At 41.6% G+C, this 13,218-nt stretch overlaps 1 pseudogene; it reads left to right on the forward strand.

Moving 5' to 3' along the window:
- Positions 1-7,947, forward strand: part of LOC122111732 — a 37,789-nt pseudogene extending 29,842 nt beyond the window's left edge.
- The last annotated feature ends 5,271 nt before the right edge of the window (positions 7,948-13,218 follow it).

Genomic DNA, 13,218 nt, shown 5'->3' on the forward strand with positions numbered 1-13,218 from the left:
AGATGGGAAGACTAGCGTGGGTACATCATGCCCAAGCACACACCCAGCAGGATATAATAGTTGTCTCAAGAAAAGTGTCTCATATCCTCAAAATAACCAGCAGAACACAGGGCTGCAGCCTGGCTCAGCAGAGAGAGCATCAACCTGGCAAGTACAAGTCCCAGTGTTCAAATTCCAGTACCAACCAAAACAAACCCAAATAACCCATGCACCGTCTGATGTGGTCTTTCTATAGCTACATCAATAGAGGTATTTGTAAAACTCCTTATTAAACGTTTCTTTCTTTCTTCTTTCTTTTGAGATGTGTTCTTTCTATGTTGTCCAGGCTGGCCATGGGCTTGTGGGCTCAAGTGTCCACCTGCCTTTGCCTCACAAGTAGCTGGAATGATAGGTGGATATGGCTACACTCAGATTTCAACTGCCTACAAAATTCAATAATGGGGTGAAGTATGGCTCAAATGATAGAATGTCTGCCTGGCATGCATGAGGTCCAGAGCTGAAATCCCAGTACAGCCCTCCCAACTTAGATTTACAAAATGTTATGTCAACTCCATATCTAAAAATCTCATTAGTCATTTAGTAAGACAAGTAGGAAGCAATGATTGTGTATTCTTGAGAAAAATTCCTTAAGTTTTCTTTCTAATTCATTAAGTAGTTAGTTATTCATATAAGTAGTAAATAAGCAATGAGATGCATTCTTAAACAATTAGCCTGGAGAACTGAGGAAAGCTGAATAGTTGAAATTGTTAGATTTGAAACAACATTTAATTAGGATTAAAATCATGAAGTGGCAGTCACTTGGCTTTTCTAAGAAGAGTATCCTATGAAGAGCAAGAAAAACACAAGCTTATTGGTAGAGAATTAATAGCTTTAAAGTTGATTATAAGTACTGAATGTAAGTGAAGTATGTTTTTTCAATGATTCAATATTCAACAAGTTATTTTAAATACCATTTAATAACTGGCATTCATAAAAAAGCCATTGCACAAAAGCCTAGCATCAAACTCAGCATACAAAAGTCAGAAACAGCTGAATAGCAAGTCCTTGGTCCTACTTCTTCACACTGCATTTGAATATCTGTGAACTATAGAAGCTTCCTACAGGTTCACATGCTGTGTCTTTTTCTATTCAAGCGTTTATTTTAAAACAAAGATTAAATTCTGTAACTTGAAAATGCCAAAAAACATGTGTCTAGGACCCAAGAAAATCACAAACTTATCATGAAACAAAATTCAAATACATCATTTATACTGTTTAGTCTGTAGTATATATTATTAATTTATTTTTATCTGCCCTCCTCCATCTAGTAATGACAACTTTCACTTAGATACTTTATGCTGTTTCTATTTGCAATATTATTCAGAATCATCCTGTCTTTTTCCTTTCCCCCATTCCCTTCTTCTCAGTTGCCCCTTAGATTCATCTTGTTTATCCATAGATATTATTATGTATGTGGATACATGTAACATGTGCACACGCCCTTGAATATGAATCTCTAGATTTTCTATGGAATCCATGCCAATATGATTTCACCATTTATAGTGCAAACTGAGATTTCTTTTAAATTAAGGTATATTAATTTTTAAGGTAATGGTTTTCTTTATTTTGTACCAGTATTGGGGTTTGAACTCAGGCCTGTGCCAAGTAAGCCACATAGGCTTGGCTCTTTTTTACTGAAGTCTGGGGCTTTGCCACTAGAGCCACACCTCCACTTCTAGCTTTTTGCTGTCTTTATCAGAAGATAAGTGTCTTTCAGATTTGTCTGCCAGCAGTCCTTAGGTTTCCTGTCCCATTGATTGATTGATCTCCAACCACACCCATGCCACGCCCACCCTCTGTGATGCCTACCTGGGCAGAATGAATCTTAGTGCCTCTTGGAGTTCCACAAGAGACCCCAGCAACCTGCATTGCAAGTCCACTTGGGAGTAATAACCGATCCCCACGCTGCCTGCTTTCTTTACGTCCCTCCTTTCTCCTGCCCCTAATATTCACCCATGCTTCTACCTACTGCTTAGATCCACCTGGACGCCACTGGAACATTCTCTCTCTCTCTCTCTCTCTCTCTCTCTCTCTCTCTCTCTTTCTCTCTCTCTCTCTCTCACACACACACACACACACATTCCCTTCCTCTCTTGACCTGTGTCATCACTTGTCTAGTGTTCCTGTGGACCTGTCAGTGGAGGGCAGGATTTGAAAGGTGGTAGAGGCAGCAGCAACAGCAACAGCAGGGACTCAAACAAAGAGGAAGGTAGCACTGGTCCCTGTGGGTTCCCAAGCTCCACCTCTTCCCTCTTCTTTGCCTCCACTCTCACTTCCACCTCTCTCTTTCTCTTTCTTTCTTTCTCTCTCTCTCTCCCTCTTTCTTTCTTTCTCTCTCTCTCTCTCGTGCGCGCATGCACACACACACACTCACATACACACGATCCCCTCACCACACTCACCAATACACATAGACTCCCTCCACAAAACACACATTCACATTTGCCTCCACCCCACACATACCACATTCACACCACTCTCTTCTGACCCTGCTCACTGCTACCTGTCTTCTTGCACCACTGCCACCCTCCCGCCGTTCGCAGGTTTGTTCACCATGTGCACACTGTTTACACACCTACCTACTGGCCTCTGCACCCCTACTACCTGTAAGCCACCTATATGCCTGCTTGCTGCTCACAAGTTGTCTGCACGCTGTCTGCCACCCGCCATCATCACTGCAGGCTTACAGTTCTTATTAAGGGAGTTGAATTGGGTCCCTAGGGTCTTAGCTTGCAGGCTTCGCCCACTTTGCCCCCCTGGCAGCTGCCCACTCTGCTTCAGGTGGGTTCTCTTGTTCCTCTTGCAGGGCGGGGATGGGCCGCTTCCCCAAGTAGCTGGGAAGCCCCTCTTGTGGGCGCAGAACACTGGGAGGTGGAGACGCCTCGTTGTGGAAATCCAGCCTTGCTCCCCTTGCTCCCGACGAACTCTAAAGGTAGAGAAAGGGCTGGTGGGTGTACATAAACTCCAAGCGCACTCCTGACTGAGTTCTGTTAGGCTTGGGGAGCCTATAATAAAGCCAAGGGACAATTCTCAAACCCAAGTGTCCCTTTGCAAGCAAAGTGCTTTGAGGATGCCAGTGCTTTTCCATGTCAGTGTGTCAGTTCTCTCCTAGTGAGTCACTGATGCAGATTTGCTGTGTGGGTATGTTGTTGACATTAAAAAACAAACTTCTAATCAGTTGATTAAAAGAGGAGAGATTAGGTTGGATCATCTAAGTGAAACTAGTGAATCACTTGGAAAACCTTTAATTCAATCCCGTGGAGCAGGGAGGAAAGAGGGGGAGGGGAGAAAGAGAGAGAGAGAGAGAGTCAGAGAAAGACAGACAGACAGAGAGAGACAGAGAGACAGAGACAGAGACACAGAGAGAGAAAGAGACAGACTGAGACACACAGAGAGACAGACAGAGAGAGTTAGGGGAAGGGAGGGAGAGAGAGGAGGAGAAAAGGGAGGAGATAGAGAAGGGAAGAGAGAGGTTTGTAAATGTAGCTTATGGAATTAGCATGAACTCACATATACTCAATTCCATTAACAATTCCACAATAAACATTAATATATGCTCATAGTCTTTTACCTATTTTTTGTGTTAAATATAATAGTTCTATTTCATAATACTCTGACATGTGCATTCTAAAGTATGTTAGCATGTTAAACTTACCTCACTTAATTATATTACATTTATTTAGGAGGAAGTTGTAAGAAATGTTTATTACAGAGATGTACCACATAGATTTCACCTAGTTTTCCCCAAATGGTATATCTTATATAGTTAGAACACAATATCAAATCCAAGAGTGGCATTGGTACAATCTAAAGCACTTAGAATTCATTCTTGATCTGTGTATGTAGCTCTGTGCACTTTTCCTGCTTGTGTAGATTCTCTGCCACAATCGTTCTTGCCATAGTTAGAGTTACAGTCACCTGGCAACCATAACATGTTCTTCATCTCTGTAATGTTCTCATTTGGGAATATTAGAGAACTGGAATCATATTTGAATTGTATATCTTTTTATTCATTGAGCATCACTTCTTTGAAAATTTCCCAAGTACAGCAGTTCATACCTTTTTACTGCTAGATGACATTCTATAGTATGGATGTGCCAGTTTAACTCTTTGCCCATTAAATCATATTTGCATTGTTTCCATAGAATTTGTTTCTTCCTTTCCTTTCCTTCCTTCTCTCCCTCCCTCCTTCCTTCCCTCTCTCCCTCCCTCCTTCCCTCCCTCTCTCCCTCCCCCCTCCTTCCCTCCCTCCCTCCCTCCCCTTCTCTCCCTCCCTCCCCCTTTCCTCCCTCCCTGCTCCCTTCCCTCCCTCCCTCCCTCCCTCCTTCCTTCCTTCCTTCCTTCCTTCCTTCCTTCCTTCCTTCCTTCCTTCCTTCCTTCCTTCCTTCCTTCCTTCCTTCCTTCCTTCCTTCTTTCTTTCCTTTTCTTTTCCTTTTTTGCTAATACTGGAGCTTGAACTCAGAAGCAGGACACTCACTGTCCCTTTACTGTTTTGTTCAGGCAAGTGCTCTACCACTTGAGCCACAGTTCCACTTCTGGCTTTTTGCTAGTTAGTTGGAAATAAGAGTCTCATGGACATTCCTTCCTAGCTGGTTTCAGACTAGGAGTCTCAGATTTTGACCTCCTGTGTAGCTAGCTAGGATTGTACGTGTGAGCCACTGATTCTCAAATATGTTTCTTATTTTAATCTACTGCAAACAAAATGAGCTAGGCACTGGTAATTCATGACTGTAATCTTAACTACTCAGGAAGCTGAGACATGGAGGATGGAGATTGGAAGATAGCTGGGGCAGAAAACTCTGCAAGAATCCCATATCCAATTAACTGCCAAAAAAAAGACTAGACATGTGGTTCCATTAACAAATGAGCTGAGTGAGTGCTTAAGGTTATGCACGCACACACACACACACACACACACACACACACACACACACACACACATGTGTGCCCAAAATAAAACTTCAAGCTAGATGCCAGTGGCTCACATGTATAATCCTAGCTACCTGGAAAGCTGAGATGAGGAAAATTATGTTTCAAGGCCAGTCAGTGTAGAAGTTTTTGAGAACTGAACTGAGAGCTGCCACCTGGTGGCCAATTCCTGTTATCTTAAATGTGAAGGGGAGCTAAAATAGGCACAGCACAACACAAGCGCACCCCTGGACAGGAATTAAGACTCTTAAGAAAAAACAACAAAACAAAAAGAAAACAAAAGAATTAGTAAAGACACGCGACAGTGGCTAATACCTATAATCCTAAATACATAGGAGACTGAGATCTGAGGACCCCAGTTGTGACCCTCTTGTTTCCAATTACCTCTAAAAATCTAGAAATGGAGCTATGGCTCAAGTGGTAGAGTACTAGCTTTGGGCAGAAAAGCTCAGGGAGAGGCCAGGCTTGGAGTTCAAGCTCTGGGACTAGCACCAAAATCCCAAACCAAACAAACAAAAAACTAGAAAGAAAGAAAAAGAAAAGAAACTGACAAACTTTTTCAGACGGTTTCCTTCTGTATTCCCACTAGCAATGACTGAGAGATCAGCTTTATCACATGTTTCTCCGTGTTTGATATTCTGTCCATATAGTCATTCTGATAGATGTGTGGTGATACCTTATTAAAATGGCTTTTTCTTCATGTTAAATGTCTTTCCAATTCCTCTTTGAGATGTGAAAATATTTTCTTATTCTGTAGCTGGTGTATCTATTTACTTAACCAGAGACTTTTCAGAACAAAAGTTTTCATTTTGCAGATACCTCACTGTTCAAGTTTAGTGTTTATATGTTGTGTTTTGGTGAGTTACTAAAAAAACTACACTTAGTACTAGGTGCTGAAGACTTTTTCAACTGCTTTCTTATGGAAATACTGCAGTTTTCTAGCTTATTGTGTTTTAATTTATAGTTTTATAACTCATTTTGGTTTTTATAATAAAATAAATGTTTTTTACTTTTGGAAATTATATTAATATAAGTGAATTGTACAATTGTGCCTTCTACATTCATGTATGTAGTAGATTTATGTTGATCAAATTAACTACATATTATTCTTAATATTTTGTTTTGTTTACTTATGTTTTTGGTAGTATGGGTATGGCGTTAAGGGTATCAAATTCTCTAGGCTAGAACTCTGCCCCTTGATCAAAATTTCCAGCCTTGCTTTTTGGGGCATTTTGTTTTTTGAGATGGAGCATAGTAGACTTTTCTGCTTAGGCTTTGTTGGAGCCTTGATTTTCCAGATTTCTGCATCCTGAGCAGTAAAGATTATAGGTGTGAACCATGAACACCTGGTTTACATTTTTCTTTCTTCTTTAAATTATTGTTTATTGTTACTATAAAGGTGATGTATAAGGTGGTTATCGTTTCATAAGTCAAGCAATGAGTACATTTCTTTTTTGACAGTGTTACTCCTTCTTTTGCTTTCTCCCAGTTTTTCCCTCCTGCCCTGCCCACAGTTTTTCTACCTTTTCATCCACATGTCCAGCTCTTAGAATATAAATTTCTTAACTATTTCTTTTATATAGGGGGAACCCAATATCAGAGGTATTAACAACTTTTCCTTCAACAGTTCAACAGAATTGAAAATAGCACAAGTTTAGGTGTGTCTATAATACTCATCCTGATTTTTTGTTGTTTTTTTTTTGGGGGGGGTCCGGTAGTGGGGCCTGAACTCTGGGCCTGGGCGCTGGCCCTCAGCTCTTCAGCTCAAGGCTAGCGCTCTACCACTTGAGCCACAGTGCCACTTCCGGCTTTTTACTTTTTGCTTATGTGGTGCTGAGGAATCGAACCCAGGGCCTCATGCGTGCAAGGCAAGCGCTCTACCACTGAGCCACCTTCCCAGCACACTCATCCTGATTTTTATACCCTGATTTTCTTGGTTTTATTTCTAAAGTTTCCTGCCACTTTCTGGTATTGTTTCCTTTTTGTATGGAGAATTTCTTTTAGACATTCATTATTGATACATCTGCTAGTGACACTTTTCAAATTTTCTATCATCTGAGAATGTCTTTATTTCCCAACAATTCCTGAAGAATAGTTTTCCTGAACCTGGAATTCAGAGTTGACAGTTTTTAACTGATCCACTTTCCCAGCCCAACAATTTAGCTTTTAACACCCTGGCCATGCTTATCTGGTTTGCTTTGTTTGTCTATTACTAGAAGCCAGGTTGTTGCTGAGGAACATGTCACAGGGATGAACAGATTTTTAGATCTCCAGGCATGGTGCTTTAGGACATTTCACAAATTGATTTGGATTGGCGTATTTTTCTTTTCCAAGTACTTATCATAAAAAATTAATATCCCCTTGGAGGTGACTGGAACTTGAGGCTCGCTGGCCAGAGTGGCTACAAAATCACGGACCTGAAGCATTTTAGATGGTTAATAGTAGCTCCTCAATTAAAAGATGGCAATTAAAAGATGGCCTCCAAGGAAACTACACTACCAAAGAGAAGAAAGAAACAGAATGGAAATTCTGAAGACTTTGAAGAAGCAGAGCTTGAAGAATTTGAAGTGGAGAAAATAGTGGACCGATGTGTTTTAGCTGGCCAGGTAGAATATCTCCTGAAATGGAAGGGATATTCAAATGCTGATAATACCTGGGTACTGGATGAACATTTAAATTGTCCATAGTTAATTGAGGCTTTTCTAAGTTCTCAAAAAGCTGGTTTATCTGACAGTGAATCTGATGATAGGTCAATAGAGAATAAAAGAGATGCTGGTAACAACCCAAGCAGTTTTGCTAGGGGTCTTGAGCCTGAACGAATAATTAGTGCCACAAAAAGTAGTGGAGGATTGATGTTCCTCATGATGTGGAAAAATTTAGACAAAATCTGAGTTGGTGCCAGCAAAAGAGGCTAATGTTAAAGGCCCTCAAGTGGTAACTGTGTTTTATGAACAGAACCTGTATTGGCCTAGAAGATGAAATGCATTAATTTTTTTCATTCATTTATGTGTACATTCATCAAAATATGTGTATATATAATCTGAGTCTTGTGTTTTACATTACTTGTTATGAAACAATAACTACATTCTAATGAAATAAATTTCATATGTTGATTTTGAAAATAGTATTTGTGTGCTCTGGAGATATTTTTTGCATACAATACAGTAAAGGCTTTCTGTAGTTGCGTCCTCTATCAGGAAAGAGTATTTGCTTCCAAGCTATATTTACTCAACATTTAAGAACAGGTATTTTAAATGTTAGTCATGTTTTTTAGTCATTACTTAATTAGAACAACTGTCTTTAACTGCTGTGTTGAAAAACCATCCCAATTGTTTTTTGTTTAGTTGTATCTGTATATACATAAAACATGTTTGCAATTCTTTTGAGATTTTGTTTTGGAGGTACTGAACACAACACCCTATTTTAGGCAAATGATTTATCACTCAGTTATATCCTTGGCTCCTGGTTTTTGTTTTTTTTTTGTTTTTTCTTTCTTTTTTTGAGACTGGTTCACTGGGCAGTTCATTCTGCTTGATCTTGCCAGGTATCAGAGTGGCCTCAACTTTATGTTCTCCTGCCTCTGCCATAGAAATGTAAATGCAATAGGTTGTTAGCACATTTTTTTGAAAGGAATGTATTTTACTACCAATAACTTCACCACCCAGAAAAACAAATTAAGACAAATCTTGATTTCCTTTAATTGGCTAAGCAAAACAAAGTAGACTTTGAAAAGTTTCTGTAGTGAGCCATTATTTAACAGAATACTGGAATATGTACACTGAAAGAGCATGAATTTTAGGGTACCTAAGACAGCCCCTGGAAAAAGAATCAGCTTCTTAAGAGATTTTTAACTATATGGGCCTGCTGTCCTAAATAGTGAATAAAATTTTATACTCATTGTCTTGCATACTTTTTATGACCCCTTCATTTCTTATATGTTGGCTGAATGTTTCTCAGTATTGGTTTACCAGTTCCACAAAAGCCAGAAAATTGACTAATCAGAATGCTATCTCACTATATATTGTTTGCTTAATTTTAAATTATGGTGATGAGTGGTGAATAAAGAGTTTTTATTCCTTTCAAAAATTAGTGAGTCAGTCGTGTTGGCTCATGCCTGTCATCCTAGCTACTCAGGAAGCTGAGATTGGAGGATTGAATTAGGAAATCCCTCAGACACTTATCTCCAATTAACTACTCAAAAATGGAGCAAGAAGTATAGCTGTGGCTGAATTGGTAGAGATCTACCTTGTTCAGAAGAGCTTTGGGACAGTGTGGAGGCCTTTATAACAAGTCCCAAGACTGGCACTCACAGAATAATAATTAAAGATACCTTTCCCCATATTCTACTCTGATACCATTCTTTCACTCTGCTTGGAAAGATGAGGGGACACAAATAGCTCCTGGTAGACTGTATGGAAGTACTGGTTTGTCCTGGCATGGTAACAGTGACAGGCATAGGGAATGTTTGGTCTGTGTGCATCCCTTATAGGATTCTCTTGTGCAAGAGCACAAAGAATCTCCTTACCCAAGAGGGAATTGCTAACAACGTTGTGGAGGAGGAACTTGCCTCTTAGCTGTGTGCCTGGAGACTCAGGTGTGGGATTTGATCCTTCCTTGGTATGGTGAAGGTAGAAGCAGTAAATGGGGATGCAAATTGCTAACTAGGCCTATGTGTGTGTACTGATTGGTAGAAAGTTTCAAGTACAAATGCTGTCTATCTGTTGCTGCTCTGGTAAAAGCCATGTGATCAGAGGCCTGGGACTGATGTCAGCACTTGGGCAGAAGACACCTTCCTATTGTGTCTGGTGGGACTGAAGCGCTAGCCTGCTCTTGGTTGATGATGCCAGACAAAGGAAGAGTAAAATATGGCCCCAGGCTGCTCAGTGAACCTGGACCTCCCAAATGAAGCAAGGTGACTGCTCCCTGATGGGAGGAGCAAGGTCACCTTTTTTCTGCCCCCAAAAGACAAAGTCTGTAGTCTGTGGTGACCCAGGTGGCACTAGGGCTTGTGTGGTTAAAATGGCGTTTCTAATGGCTGTGGTAGCCCATTCCTGTTCTGCTAGCTAATGGAGGAACAAACGAGTGTGTGGGTGGATCTAGTTTTGAGACTAGCCCACAGTCTTAGTTTTCATGCCCACAGTCTTAACAAGGAAACAGCACCTGTTCACATTGGTGGCATGATGAAAGTGATGGAAAACCCCCTGAAAGCAAGAAAGACAAGAGTGTGAAGAAATATCTGAATCGACGTCTCATTACCCACCCAAGCTCACTATCACACACACACACACACACACACACACACGCAAGCAAGCAAGCATGCATGCACACTCAGATACTCAGTGTGGTTCTTTAATTCTTGCTCCATGAGAAGCATAAGGCTGTCTTTTGGGAATATTGGGAACCTTTATTGAAAGTATAAATAAACCAGAGAGCAAGGGGATATGACTCCACTAGTACTTCACTGGCATATGAGTTCAATTTACAGTAGATCTACCTGCTAATTCTCCTCTCTCCCCCCCCAACAAAAACAGACCCTCTGATTTCCCTTTGCCCACCAGCCTATGTTTGGTCCCTCACTCTAATTGGGAGCCTGAGGGTCATGAGTTAATGCTGGCAGATTCTGTCATAGTCTGGGCTCCTAAGCACTCTTCATGTGCAAGATGATAAGGGCCAAGGCATGACACCCATCTGCATCATCTGCATTCGATGGAGGTCCTAATCATGCATGAATTTGTGCTGGTACCACTGGCAGAGGAAATTGACTCCTAGCTGATGGCATCAGGTTCAGATTCAGAAGTCTTGTCCTTGTTTGGGCAGGTGAAAATTTCTCCAGGGATTGGGAGATGAAAAGTACTTGTTTGGGAGCAGGTTAAATTGCTAAATCTGCCTATGTGACTCTGCTGTGGAATGGGATGTGGGGGACGAGGTAGGCTGTGTTCCTCTCTAGGCATGCATTGATGAGAGTAGTTGGTAGAGAATACCTCTGTACTCTGGTTCAGCCTCACTCTTGAATGACGCCACCAGTGGAGAAGGGAATTAATTTCCATGTTGCTTTGTGTAACTGGAACACTCCTCCTCAATTGCAGTTAGTGATTTCTAAGGGGGTAGGCAAGGCCTCCGTCAAGGCTTCCCTGCTGGCCGCAGCCAGAAAAGGTGGGTGCTCTAAGACCTTGATGCCTTATATAGTCTGTAAAGACATGGTGCCAGTATTCATCAATAGGGCCTGTGTTGTAAGAATATGGTTTCTGATAGATATGGGGTTCACTCTCATTAGCTTAGCTAATGAGAAAAAAATCATAGATTCATCATTTGAACACAGCCAAGAAGAGAGTTGACTTGTCCTTAATCTCAATAAAAAATGCAAACTGGAGGCATGGACTAAATGATCAATTAGCCCCCAAAAGCAAGAAAGGAATGTAAAATTGCAGGAATCCCTGAATCAAAGTCTCTTAATCTCCACACCCACAAATGCACAGACAAACAGACACAGACACAGGGATAGATACACACAAACACAATGTATGTTAGAGTGGTGGTTTACACTGTGCCTGATTGGAAGCACAGATTGATCCAGGGAAAATTCTGAGATTTTATTCAAAACATAACTCAACCTATAATGAACAGCGCTGTAGCTCCAGTAGCACAATGCTGACTTAGGAATTCAAACAGAACAATTTCCTTTCCCCTCCTCTATAAAATACTGTTTTTCTCTCTGCTCTGTTGTCACTGAATTGTCCCTAAACTAATTGGGAATGTAGGCCCAAGTGTCACCGCTTGTAAACTGCTTGAAAATCCAGGCTACTGGGGCTGGGAAGGTGGCTCAGTGGTAGAGTGCTTGCCTTGCATGCTTGAGGCCCTGGGTTCGATTCCTCAGCACCACATAAGAAAAAAGAAAAAAGCCGGAAGTGGCGCTGTGGCTCAAGTGGTAGAGTGCTAGCCTTGAGCTGAAGAGCTGAGGGACAGTACCCAGACCCTGAGTTCAGGCCCCACGACCGGACCCCCAAAAAAAATTAAAAAAGAAAATCCAGGCTACTAAAGACTCCATAGGGGCAGGGCAAGGTGGAGTGAAGGTGTGAGATTTCACCTGCATTGAGTGCTGATGCCTGCTAGGGGTAATATAGGTCCAAAACATACAGAAGCTCTCTTCTGGCCCTACTAAGGCAGAGGATATTGCTTCTTAGTTTTTGTCCCAACACATGGCCCACAAGTCTGCTCCTTAGGTTTTTCATGATGAGGCACAAGGTAGAGATGAGTGGGATGACAGTTGTTGTTTGGAGCAGGTTTAAAGTGCCAGCTGTAGCCACCTGCTTCTGCTGTGAGTTTCTGAGGTCAGGCTATCTGGGCTTCTCAGTAGCTGTCCACTGATGATGCTGGTAGTTGATCAGAATAACCCTGTCTCACATGCCTTGTGCAATTAGGGTTCCATCTAATTCCTCAATGTGGAAGCCAGCTAGTTGAGGAGGAAAGTATTTCCCAGGCCAGCAGGTGCCACTTGATCTCAGCTAATGCGCCAGAGAGGAGCATGGTTCCTGCACCAGGATAAATACACCAAAAGGCAGGCAAAATCTCTAGTGCTTCCTATGTGGTGATCAGGTGGCATTTTGATTCAGTAGGGGCTATGTTGTTCACATGGTATTTCTGATAGCTTTGGCGCCCAATCCTGGTATCCTAGGTAATTTTGGAGCAAAGGCCAATGTGGGTGAATCTTGCTTTTACCTGTGTCCAGGTGAAAATTTTCATGGCCTCAGTCTCTCCCCACAATTGGCTATGAGTGCTGATGGCATGGCTCAAGGGATAGAATGACCCGAAAACCAAGAAATCTAAGCTAGAGTGGGCGAATCCCTGAATCCAAGTCCTGGAACGAGCCCAGACACACCAAGCATCTGAGTCTGGTGGTGTTCCTCTTGCTAGGATGGAAGCTCCAGATGGTCTAGGGAAAATTGTGAGACCTCATTAAAAATTCAATGCAAATGACTGGGCTGTGGATGCAGGGTTGTTTTACGAGATTAAATAAATCTCTGACCCCTCCAAAGAGAAAACCACAGTTAATTCTGTCTTCCTCTCTCTGACTGGCCCCTCACCCTAATTGGGAAAATGAGGGGCAGGGATTGCTGCTGGTAGACTACTTGAATCTTATGGCATCTAAAAATAGGGCAGGGCAATCGTGATTGGTTTGAACTGCCACTTACATGGTCTGCAGATGCCTACTTTGGACACTAGAGGTCATAGCTGCTAACAAGTTTTGAGTTG

This window comes from Dipodomys spectabilis, unplaced genomic scaffold, assembly GCF_019054845.1.
Source record: "Dipodomys spectabilis isolate Male_0828 unplaced genomic scaffold, ASM1905484v1 ptg000087l, whole genome shotgun sequence".
Classification (NCBI taxonomy): domain Eukaryota; kingdom Metazoa; phylum Chordata; class Mammalia; order Rodentia; family Heteromyidae; genus Dipodomys; species Dipodomys spectabilis.